The 12,265-nt window shown below is 39.9% G+C and overlaps 2 long non-coding RNA genes across 2 annotated transcripts; both read right to left on the bottom strand.

The window, feature by feature from the left end:
• Window positions 1–4,763: 4,763 nt before the first annotated feature.
• LOC133720242 (uncharacterized) lies at window positions 4,764–6,609 on the bottom strand. Its single transcript, XR_009851779.1, has 3 exons — window positions 6,305–6,609; window positions 5,303–5,367; window positions 4,764–4,911 (listed from the first exon to the last, which is right to left on the bottom strand). It is a non-coding gene; the product is annotated as an uncharacterized LOC133720242 (long non-coding RNA).
• Window positions 6,610–8,668: 2,059 nt separating this feature from the next.
• Window positions 8,669–10,404, bottom strand: LOC133722085 (uncharacterized). The gene is made up of 2 exons (XR_009852455.1): window positions 9,794–10,404; window positions 8,669–8,911 (listed from the first exon to the last, which is right to left on the bottom strand). It is a non-coding gene; the product is annotated as an uncharacterized LOC133722085 (long non-coding RNA).
• Window positions 10,405–12,265: the final 1,861 nt, after the last annotated feature.

Raw genomic sequence — 12,265 nt, 5'->3', positions numbered from 1 at the left:
TATTCAGGGTTGAACCCAGATGATTGCATATAATCTAGAATATCTATATCTTGAAGCATCTCTTCATCTATACCACTTACACCATCAACACTTTTTGCTACAGGACCTACCTCGGGGTACATCTTTCCTTTACCCTTATCTTTTGGTTCTGTTTCAGCCACCTTGCTGCCTTGAGTTGGGATGGAGACTTCAGGTACTCTGATGACTATACCTTGCTGCCTTGGTTTTCTTGTCTCACAAATAGCCTGCTTTGGTTCCTCAATAATCTCCTCAATCACACATGTAGTCTTCTTTCTCGGCTCATCAGGGAGATCTTCAATCACAACTCCAGTAGATCCGGACTGACTAAACATATCAAAACCAGCTGGATATATATAGATTTCATCTTCACCCGAGCTCTCATCACCTTCATGAATATGATCTAAGTACACAACAACAAATCTCACTTCGGGTACACAACATAGCATAGTGCACTCATCCGCATCCGAATCTATTTTTGTCATAGCATCATCTTTAATTTGTTCCTATACTCCACCAATAATCAATCCTAGTACCTGCATAATCTGGGTTCAACCCTTGGACCATGTTATCTAACTCGGTCAACGACATCCTATCCTTGTCAACATAATCATAGAAGGATATCTTCCCACCAACGTACTTGTTTCCAAGTATGTTACCCCCATGATATATCTTCATTGTGAAGTAATCGGGGTCATCTGCATGAAAAAAAAAAACGCAATAGCCTGTCAGTTATTACCCAACAATAGGACACTTATAAAAACACTGCTAAGTGGGCAAATAAGACAAACAAGGACCACATCCAACAACAACTATATCAAAACCATAACTACAACAATATTAAAACCCTCATTCATTATCCCCAACAACTTTCACATGCACCACCTTACTTTAATCTCCTACTTTAAGGGTCAATCCTTCATAAACAGACAACAATTCGTACTTTAATATGTATTACTGGTATACAATTGCAGGCTATTGTTCACAATTATTGTGATTCAATAAGTATGACACAAAAAGTAGAAGCTAAATCTATCATATGCAACAAAAACAGGAGTCAGAATAGAAAAGGCATGTTTCTGGAAAGGGTAACAACATTGTTTTATATTGTACTTTGTTGTGTCGGGATTAAAGCATGTTTTCTGCAACCTATAATTTAGAAGATTTCAAAACTTCTAAAACCCATATCAGATTGAAACCCTAACCTCAAACCCTTTTTTCCTATATCAGTAAAGCATATCGGGATTAAACTTCTAAAACCCATATCAGAAACAGAAATTGTAAACCAAGGTTTCAAATTTCAAAGATCTCAAACCCCTCTTTCCCATTTCTGAAAGTTTCAAATCCTTTATCAAATTCCAAACTCTAAAACCGTAAACCTTATTCCCAAGTTAGAAGATTTCAAACAAACCCCAAAAACCATTTTTCCCCAATTTCGAAACATTGAAACCCTAAATTTCAAAACTTAAACCAGAAATTATTTAATCCCTGACCACTGTAATGCAAAACAGTAAACCCACACTCATCGTAATGAGGGATGTCATCTCCATCCTCCGTTTTTCTGGGTATCCAAACATCAAGCACACCATCGGCCATGTCGAAACCTTCTCCAGCTATCAATTGACCGTCTCCTTCTAGATTTTAGGGCGTCGCTTTCAATATATAGCCTTCTCCTTCTTTAGCAACCATCTATTCCTTGGGTGTTCTCCAAATTTTGGGTTTCTCCAAAGGGATGCGATTTGGGGTTGTGTTAAGGGTTTCAGATCGCGTATTGAGGGAGGCGGGAGGCGTAATGGGATTTGGGGATGTCGAGTATGGGTTAGATTAGAGCCAGGGTCAGTTTGGGAAATTCGCCTCCATGTGGGCCCCACCTGTGCTGAGTTGGATCGCCAAGTCAGTAGCTAAACGACTGAAATTGACGAAATCATAACGGATGGACCTATTGGACAAGAAATAATAGTGTGGGGATGTTTTTGATGAAATTGAAAATCGAGGGACTGAATTGATGTTCGACCCAAACCACATGGTACTAAACAGTAATTAGCCCATTAAATTAAGAAGGCGAGATTGAGATTATCAATTTCTTGCTAATTTCATTAGCGAAGACAATGGGACTGTGTAAGTATATTGGCCCATTGCCATTCAACACATGATTTCCCATTACAACAAGGAAACCGGAGCCTCAAGAAAAACAAAGAGAAAGAGCACAAGATCGGGTCTTGAAGAAAAGATCAAGCCAAATCGAATCACTGATCTTGAGTTTAATGTGCATTCATTCCATATTAGTTGGTATAATCCTAAATTGATATGCATATCGTTGTATTGAATCAATAATCTCTTATGCATTAAAATGGTTTTAACATGCATATCAATTTGAGATCTTGTTTAGGAAATTGTCGATTGCATATTCGAAAAAACTGTTTTAAACCTTTCCTTGTTTATCTTAATTAATTATTAAGAAAAGATTTGATTGAGGGGGAGTTTTTTCTTTCTTATAAAAAGGTTTCGAAACTAAAGTTTTCTGTGGGGTTTTTGATGGCAGAAATTGTTTTGTATTGAACTTCTTGTTTTGTTCTAATCGTTTTCTAAAAACCCTACTTACTTGTTTCATGTGTGAGATTGCATAATTTTTTCTCATTCACTCTCAAGATCGGTGATTCAATTGAGTGAAAGGAAGATCGAAGATTGATTGCCTAGAATGTTGAATTAAGAGTTAGAACGGTTGTAAAACAAGTTAGCATTTGTTGCTAAGAGAAAGTGTTTGTTATGAACAACACTACTTGTGTTCTGTAAACTCTTGTGTTTATTATTGGATTGTTCTTTTCGTGTTGGCTACGTTAAAAGCCACGTAGTGAAGTTTCCTCAGTGGAGAGGTTTACACTGCGTTAGCAAATCTTCGTGTCGTGTATCGTATTTTCTTTAGTTAAATTCATTGAGATAAAATATTGTATCATCACTAGTTCCATCTAGTACTTTCAGACTGGTTTGCAGCAATATAGTAACAGTAGTAAGCCAAAGCTTTTACAGAATGAGGGTGTTGAAGAAAAGACCTATGAGGCTATACAACAAATGGTCCGAGCGTCTTCCTGATTATGTAATTGAAATTATAGGGAAGCGACTAGCCCTAGTTGACACAATAAGATTTGCAGCTGTCTGTCCATCTTGGAGAAGAGTATCGTCGCAGTGGTTTCGACGACCAGAAACCAGTCTCCCTGGGTCATGTTATCTACTTGCTTTCTAAATTCCACAACTGTGACATATACTTTGTTTAGTCCAAGTGACGACAGACTCTACAATCTCAACTTTGCAAGAGGAACTTTAAGGTGTTTAGATGTAGATGGCGAATATATATACTGCTCAGGTTCTGCTGATGGTTGGTTGATAATGATAGAATCGGGTAGATATTGTACATACTCATCGCGTCGGGCTGTTCTCAAACAGAGCTTCCACAGTACGTTACTCATTTAACCCAATGACAGGTGAACGTATTCCGCTGCCACGGCCGCAAGACACCATACTTACTTCTATGGCCTCTTCAGCTCCACAATGTTCTAACTGCATTGTGGCGGCACTTACACGAAAGAGTGGAGTTGGTGTTTCGCAGGCCAAGCTGATGTTCTGCAGGCCGAATGGTAAATCATGGACTACTTCAGATACGCTAGAAGATGTGGCCGAAATCAACTTCCAAGAAGATGGGAAGCCATACGCAGTAGGACGGAAAACGTTTTACATTTATGTACTTGTTTTTTGATCCTGCAGAAATCTTGATCAATGCACAAGATTAGCACTCCTTACAAGGGCACGAAACTATTTTTAACTGGGAAACTACCTCAGGAGTTCAGAATGCCTTATATTAGGCAGTCCTTTATCTGGTCCTCTACTAGAGGTGAGCTTCTGATTGTTTTGAAGGAAAATGATGCTTTCTCAAAAACTGATGCTTTCGTAGTGTTCAAGTAAGATACAAGTAGTCGTGGTAAGATACAAGTAATCGTGATCCTAAATGGGTAAAGATGATTAGTATTGGAGACCAGATGATATATATTTGTATGCTTACCCTACTATTCCTCCAATCCAATCAGCAACTCAATTTCAATGTCGAAGCTCGCCAACTCGATGACAACGACAGACGACAACAACAACAACAACAACGTGTTTCTTCGACTTGGAGGTGCTGGAAACTGTATCTGTTATTATGCCCCGGAGGCACCTAACTAAGTAACACCTAAGAAAATTGGTGTTTATAACTCGGATAACGGGAGACACAGATTTCTTTACAGAAGCTACCTTCATCATGCACGGGGATTTAGGGGTCTGGTTTATGCCTGAACCGCGTTGAAACCTAGACCAACGACATTAATCTTATTGACAAATTTTAGTGAGAATTGTGCATATATGGCTTTAGTTAGATTGAGTCGTGGACTCATCTTTTCACCTTCAATATTGTTTACGAGGAGGCATGTTATTCACAGTCATACATGGTTAGAGTCGAGTCTCCCTGCTTTTTTCTGAGAGAGAAAGGATCGGCAATTGGGATAAGTTTGACTCGCTAGAGCTAGTTTGGTTTGCAAGTAACAGCCCCGTTCCCCTTGTCAGGGATCATTTGGTCACTTACCGTCCGATTGACAGATAAGTGATGAAATCTGGGATGAGATCTGTCAACCGTCCGATTGACAATTAGGTACATCAGCAATATGTAACAATAGTACTGATATAAGTTATAATAATACTGATCAGATCATCCGTAATATAAGTAATGACTTAGATACTGACTTTGTAGTACTGGAGTTATTAACATAGATGGGCATGGTATTCTCTTTCTAAAACTAATCAAACTGATATCCCGGTCCATCTTTTCCTACAAGATACCAGCAAAATTGGAACCCCCTGCAGACCCTGTCAATCAAACAATGTCCAAAACTATTGTCATGTAATAGAATTTCCAACTGCCAATGCATATAATTGAATCTACTATCTATTCAAATTTTCCAGGAGGAGCTAATACGACTATATGCAACAAGAAGAGAGAAAAAGCGCTCAAGTATGAGACATTTATAGTAGATGTAGCAAATATATCTCGAAGAAATAGTCATATTAGGATTTGATCAAATTTTCCATGTTACACTACATAGACTTCCAATTTCATCATTTTTCTCACATGGATATAACTCAAAAGACCACACACATCTTTCACTATTCTAATTACAGCTAAAAGATGCACTTTCAACATGCTGGAGGACATCCTCACTATCATTTGTTAAAATTCATGAACTGAAGCAAAATGTACCTCAAATTAAATACCGAAGACCAAAGGATATAGCTCCCCAGAGACAGAAGAAACCAATGGTTCTCCTGCAAAGTCAAGCTCTCCAAAGTTAGTAAAATAACAATATATGGCATAAGAGCACTCAGCTTGTTAGATCAGCTGGACAAAAACAAAGCAGAAACGGAAAGAGAAGAAAGTAGGGTGTAGATAAATGAGGAAGAAATCACATAGCTAGATGCCTAGATACCTTATCATGGTAAGAAGCTCGCAAATAGCAGCAAATCCAAAACAATACAGCATATATGGACAAAAACAATAATATATATGCCACTGTGGTCAAAACTAATAAATGAAAGATGGCAGATTTGCCATTACCACTAAACAGAACGATGCAGAGAATAGAAGTATCTTGCAGACTAGCACTATCAAATTACACCAGTTTTGGTCTGTAACAGAAAGAGAAAGAAACTTTCTCTTTCTATAATGAGAATGACCATAACATGATTTGTGGTATCATTACCCCTCATCACCACAAAGACAAAACTCTCACAAATTCAGTTTACAGAATGCTACCTATCCTAAGCAGACCACTACTCACCACCCAAAACCAGTTCCTGAGGCCAACTCTTCAATACATGTTTTTCCTTTCCAATCAAAGACGTACAGGATCTCTTTTGGGGTTCCCCTTCAGTCATGTCCACACATATCTCCATTTGTATACTGGTCTCATTTGCTGATAAGTCTCAGAGCTAAATTCCGGCTTCTATTCCGTTTAGTGGTAAATTTCTCATTGCATATTAACCATAAAACTCAATAGTCCAATACAAAGGCAAACAAAAATTTCAGCCTAAAAAAGGAAAAGCCAAACAAATTTCTCACACTCAAACCAAAAGAAGCCAAGCAGTATTTCAAGCATCAATGTGAAACCAAATATGCAGAATCAAACACATAACACGTACACAGACTTGGTACATGAAATCAGTAAGCAAATAAAATAAACAGAATCTTAAGCTAAGTAGGTACCTGATGTTTTCCCCTTGGAAATGATAGACAAAGACAACAAAGGTGAAGAGATTGATAGGAATGAGCATGATTGTGCTTATGAACCAGAAGAGAGCCAATTCCCTGAGCAGAAAGTTGCCTTTCGAAAGTGGAACCACGAATCGACGGAGGCTCACGCAAGTCACAAGCAATGCAGCAGTCATGATCATGTTCACTGCTGCCTTCTGCTTTGCCATCAGCTCATCACCACTGGCCCTTGCCGGAGTCGGAGTCGGAGTCGGAGTCGGAGGCATTGGTTCGATAATCGGAGCTCTCTCTCTCTCTCTCTCTTGGGGTTTTGGAGAGTTGGAATTGCGTTTTATCAAACATTATGTTTTGTCAAAATGTTTCTTAAAAATTAAAATTATGTTGTTTAACTATTATTATGAATTTCCTTAATAGTGATACATGATATTTTATCAAACATTTATTTATTTATTTGTCTCATTAAATGATGTGGCACGTTAACAACTTTCTTATAAGTTTTTACTAATACATTAATGTATGCAAAAAATTATCTGAGTGATTGTGTCCCTACTCGGGCTTATTTTTGAATGAGTCATTGATCCACTCTTGTAGAAAAAATAAATTTCCCCATTTATCCCCAATTTTTGTCCAAAGTAAGACAAATTTTGTGTATTTGGAGTGATATGGCGTGCTAGTGCTAGCTGTTATTATCGTCTGCTGCTCCTCTCGAGTGCTCAGGTGTGTGTATTCGGACTGATCACGAGTGTTGATTTTGTCTTGAATGATATCTGCAATATTGCTGACTTTGACTTGGATGGACTTTGGTTAAAAATTTGTTATGAACTTGAAAACGTGCCTAATGAAAGGCTTAGCTCGTGTCTTGTTGTGATAATCATATCCGGTAAATCCCAGAAATAAAGAAAATAATGTAAAATTTTATGGTAATTCAAGTTTCATAATTGGAATGGGATTATTTTCTAAAGAAATACCATACTTTTGTTGTGACACTTCATTAACTATCGTTTAATTGCCTCATTATATAACGCAACACATGATCAACTATTGTTTTATTTGTCTCATTAATTAACATAACATATTATCAACTTTTTGATGAGTTTTACTAATTAGGCTAGTTAGTTAGTTAATTCGCCAAGTGACGACAGTCTACACCATTACGTGTCCATGAGAAAATATAACTTATGCAAATGCTTCAGAAGGGGACGTATAAAATGATCAGGTGCTGGTTGATAATGAGTGGATGGGATATATATATATTTTCTCAGAGGTGCAGTAGTTATTTCTTTAACCCAATGAAACTAAGCTGCCGGACACCATACTCACGACCTCTGTGGCCTCTGCAGATCCAAGATGTTCCAAGTTCCAACTGCATGCATTGTGGCTGCAATTACAACACGAAATAAATATAAGGAGTTTAAGTTTTGCAGGCCAAATGATGGATCATGGACTGCATCAGAAAGGCTTGATGATCTTCTGGCTGAAACCAAGTTCCAAGATTGACGATGGCAAGCAATACTCAGCAGTGGGGTGGGGGTAACATTTGACACATGTATAATCTTGGCTTCTTGCTTTCTATCCTTGATCAAGGCACAAGTAAGAATAATACCCCTTACAAGGGAAAGAAAATATTACTGACTGCGAGAGCTTGGGAGCTAAGCATTTATAATATTAGGCAGGTGTTCAAGGAAAATTCTCAGCATGCATCCTTTATGTGGTGCTCTACAGGAGGTGAGCTTGTAATGGTTTTGAACGAATGTGATGCTTTCTTGCCATTCAAGGTAGATAATAAGTAGTACGTTCTGATCCTAAATGGGTGAAGATGAATAGTAGTGGAGGCCAGATTGTGTTTGTATGCTTTCCGCAAGAATCCAGTGCAACCAGCATCTCGATTTCAATGTCCAAGCTCACCAAGTCGATGACGACGACAGACCACAACATGTTTCTTGGACTTGGAGGTGGAAGAATCTGTATCTGCGCGCTATACTTCCGAGGCACATATACCCAAGTAACACCTAAGAAAATTGGTGTTTATAACTTGGTTGACGGGAGAGGCAGATTTTTTTACAGAAGCTGCCTTCAACATGGAGATGGGTCGTCATTACTCATTTGGGGTCTGGTTAACACCCAAAATGCGGTGAAGCATAGGCCAACAACATTAGTATACAGCAAGGACTATGCATATATAGCTTTAGTTAATTTGATTGGTGGACTCATCTGTTCACCCTTCAACATTTTTTACCAGGAGGCATGTTAGTCTTTTACACAGTCAAGAGTAACAGAGATTGGCAATTGGGATGACTTTGGCTCACCATAGCTAGTTTGCTTTGCAAGAAAAGTAAAAGGTGCTCCCCTGTCATCAGATGGAAATAAGCAATCTAGTAACATACATTGTATTACCAGAAATTGATCAACAGAGGTGCCAAAAGAAAGAGAAGCTAAAGCTAGACTGATGTGCCAATCGAAAAAGTCCAATACTACTTGAGTACTAACATAGATGAGCATGTTGAAACTAAATAAACCAAAAAGAAACCCAAATCGACATCCCTCGCTTCTCGCCCATCTTTTCCTCTAACATACTAGCAAAATTGCAAACCCCTGCAGACCCTGAAACACAGTCCAATAGAATTGTCATGCAACTGAAAATAGTACCCGGAATTGTAAAAAAGAAAAATAGTGCCCAAATGAAAAAACGTATAACTATATATCACATAAGAGCATCCCTCGTTATAGTTCAGCTAGAGAAAATAAAAGCAGACAACAGAAGAAGAGAAAAGTTGGGTACGTGTAAAATAAAGGAGAATAACAGCAATCGACACCAATACAGCAGATTTGGAGAAAGAGAATAACATGTTACTTTGGTTAAAACCTAATAAACGAAAACAGGAGACTTGCAATTACCACTAAACAGAGAATGCAGAAGTGCAGAACCAAATTACATCAATAGAACTTTCAGGCTGTAAATTAATGAGAATGACCAGCCTGGTTCATGGTTAGAGATCACTCTCACCTAGTCAGTTTACAGAATGCTACCTACATATTCTAGCCAACCCTTCAATACCTGAGTTTCCTTTCCAATCAAAGCTAGCGAGAGGGTCTCTAATGGGTTTCCCTTCCCAAAGGTCCACAACGCTCTCCCTATCCCTCCCCAGTTCATTAATTAATTGGCTCAATGGGTCTGTCACATTTTGTCTAGGCTCTATCTACATTCTACAATATATGGCTGATGCCACCATCTGTTGTATAACAATTTTGGGTTGTATTTACTGATAAGCCTCAAACGAAAGGTGTCGTCATTGATAACGTAGAATGGGGTTTTCCCATATGGCATGGGCTACCAAATGGGGCCATTCAACATGTCCATCTCTATTCTGCATGTAGTCAATTTCTGATTGCGGGATTAATCCATAGAGGCCCAAAAACATAAATTTCAGACGAATGAAATCAAATTAGTAATATAATGAAATCAAATAAAGAAGAGAACCTTACCTTAGGGTCCTGGAGCCGAGTGGGAGATAATATGCATGGACCATGGTGTTGAAGATCACGAAAGCACAGAGTGAAAGTGTGATGAACACAAAGTAAATGGCCAACACCGTCTGCAGAGCTGTGCCGTCCAGAAACTCATCAACCTTGTCGAGATCGGAGAAGAGCCAAATCGCAAGGAAGAGCGCACCGGCGACCAAAATTTTCGTCGATATATGCCTTGTCTGCTGACGTCAGGTCTTCGTCACCGGCTCTGAGAGGCATGGTTAGGGGGGAATTGTTTGCTGGGGACTGGGGTGGTCTGGTTCATACTTCATAGACAGACTCCTCAATATATGGATGGAGTTGTTTATGAAATGGGTGGTGATCTGGCACTGCATTCTGGAAACCTCTAATTGTGGATTAGAGGTGGCAAATGGGCCACTAAGCACGAGCACGGCACGGGTCCGGCACGCTTAAAAGCGGCCCAGCACGGCCGAAGCCCGTTAGTGGCCCGGCACGACCCAAGCACGTTAGAATAACGGGTCGGGTTGGGCCTAAGAATATTGGCCCATTGGCCCGGCCCGGCCCGAGCCCGTAATGGGCCCGGCACGGCCCGAGCACGACATATTGTGGACCGGCCCATTACAAACACAAAATTTCATTTTGTTTTTAAAAATATTAAAAAACTACAATGATGAGATTTGAATATGAGACATTTTATTTAAAATATCATGACAATTCCACCAATGCTTTCTTTTATGTTGTCAAAATAATGAAACAAAACATTATATCCTTGTTTTGACATAAGTATTTTTTCTAAATATTAAATATATGTTTATTAATAAAGACTAATCTCATAATAATACAACTATAGAATGAAATAAAGATTAATCTCACAATAATATACTAAAAACAATATATTTTGAGTTTTTTTTTCTTTCTTTTTTGAAATGGGGCTGGTGCGGCTGCCCTCAAGCCTTGATTAATGAAATTGCAGAATACAAGGGGGGGACGTAGAGCCTGAACCCCAGATTACAGTAAACATAAAGAGAACATCCTGAAATAATACCAAGACTCTCTACAAAATCTATGTACTCTGACAAGCACCAATTAGCAAAGAGTGCACGAATGACTACTCTATTTGCTTTGAGATAGCGGTGACATACCGGAAAGATAACTCTATAACGAAGAAGCATCATTGCAAATAACACAGCTTTCCCACTATGTTGCCACACGGAAATAAATCCGGCGACACTCAATTTCATCCTGCCACTAGGAGGTTGCGTCCATTTGATCAAGCAAATAGCTCGTCGCCTCACTAGGCCAGACAAGGCACACTGAGTGTGCAATCCGGGACAAAGCCCACGTCACCCCACCAATATTCGATAGGGACTTATTTCTGGCATAAAGCCACGTTTAACAAAGAGTACAAAATAATAGAACAAAACAGAGAAATAATCTAAATAATAAACTGGGCCTAGAGCCAAAGCCCAGGCCCATGTACCGGCAAGCCCAAGTCTATGAAGAGAAGTGCAGAGAGCACGACGCATCCATCTCGCCTGCTCCTCCCACGCCGTCGCACCACCGGCAGCTCCATCACCGCCAACTTGACGACGTGCAAGAGCTATCAGACCCTCCAGACCTCCATCCTCCCCACTACTCCAGCAAGCTAGGCCACCCCTCCCCATCTCCAAGCAAATCTGGCCAAACTCGATCAAAGCAACCTGATCGGGTCGGAAACCAGAGGAAGCCAGCGACGCCATTCGGTCACCACCAGCAGACCTCCGATCTCGCCAACCACCACGCCGTCCGCGCGCCATTCTAGGATAGGACGACCCCGCCTGCCTGCCCTCCAACCACTGCAGCCCTTCGCCATCAGAATCTCCAAGCGATTTGGAAAGCGCCGTCAGCCCCCAGCAACATCTTCTCCGACCGGACATCTTATTCCCGGACACGAGGTCCATTCTGTCCCGTCCGACGACGACGCCGTGAGGGCGCGCCGCCGGACAGGCACGATTCCCTGTTTGCGTTTTCTCTTACCTAGGGTTTTTCTCTAGAGAGAATTTTGAATAATTAAATTTTCTTAACAAAACTAACCCAGCCTTACTCGTAAAATCCCTCCGGCTTTCCCGCCAACAATCGGGACCCGCACGCTGCACATAATCCAATTCCTACCAAAAACCACCCGGACCCAGAAACGACGTCGCTTCTTTCTTTCTTATAGTGGAATATAAAAAATTATTTGAAATCTAATCTTAAAAAACTAAGATTAAGAAAAACGTTGTAGAACTTAATTTATTTTAATTTTCTAAATAGTTAAATAAAATTAATTTTTATTTGTTCAAATTAAGATTTTTAAATCGTGCTTTATAGTGGGTAGGCATGAGCACGGCCCGGCACGATATGGGCTCGGGCCATGGGCCGGGCCGAGCTTAATGTTTAAGTAAATGGGCCGGCACGAGCCCTACACGATAATAAATGGGCCGGCCCAAG

The sequence above is a fragment of the Rosa rugosa genome, chromosome 7 (assembly GCF_958449725.1).
Source record: "Rosa rugosa chromosome 7, drRosRugo1.1, whole genome shotgun sequence".
NCBI classification, from domain to species: domain Eukaryota; kingdom Viridiplantae; phylum Streptophyta; class Magnoliopsida; order Rosales; family Rosaceae; genus Rosa; species Rosa rugosa.
The sequence above is the reverse complement of the archived record's forward strand: the minus strand, read 5'-3'. Positions and strand labels throughout refer to the sequence as shown.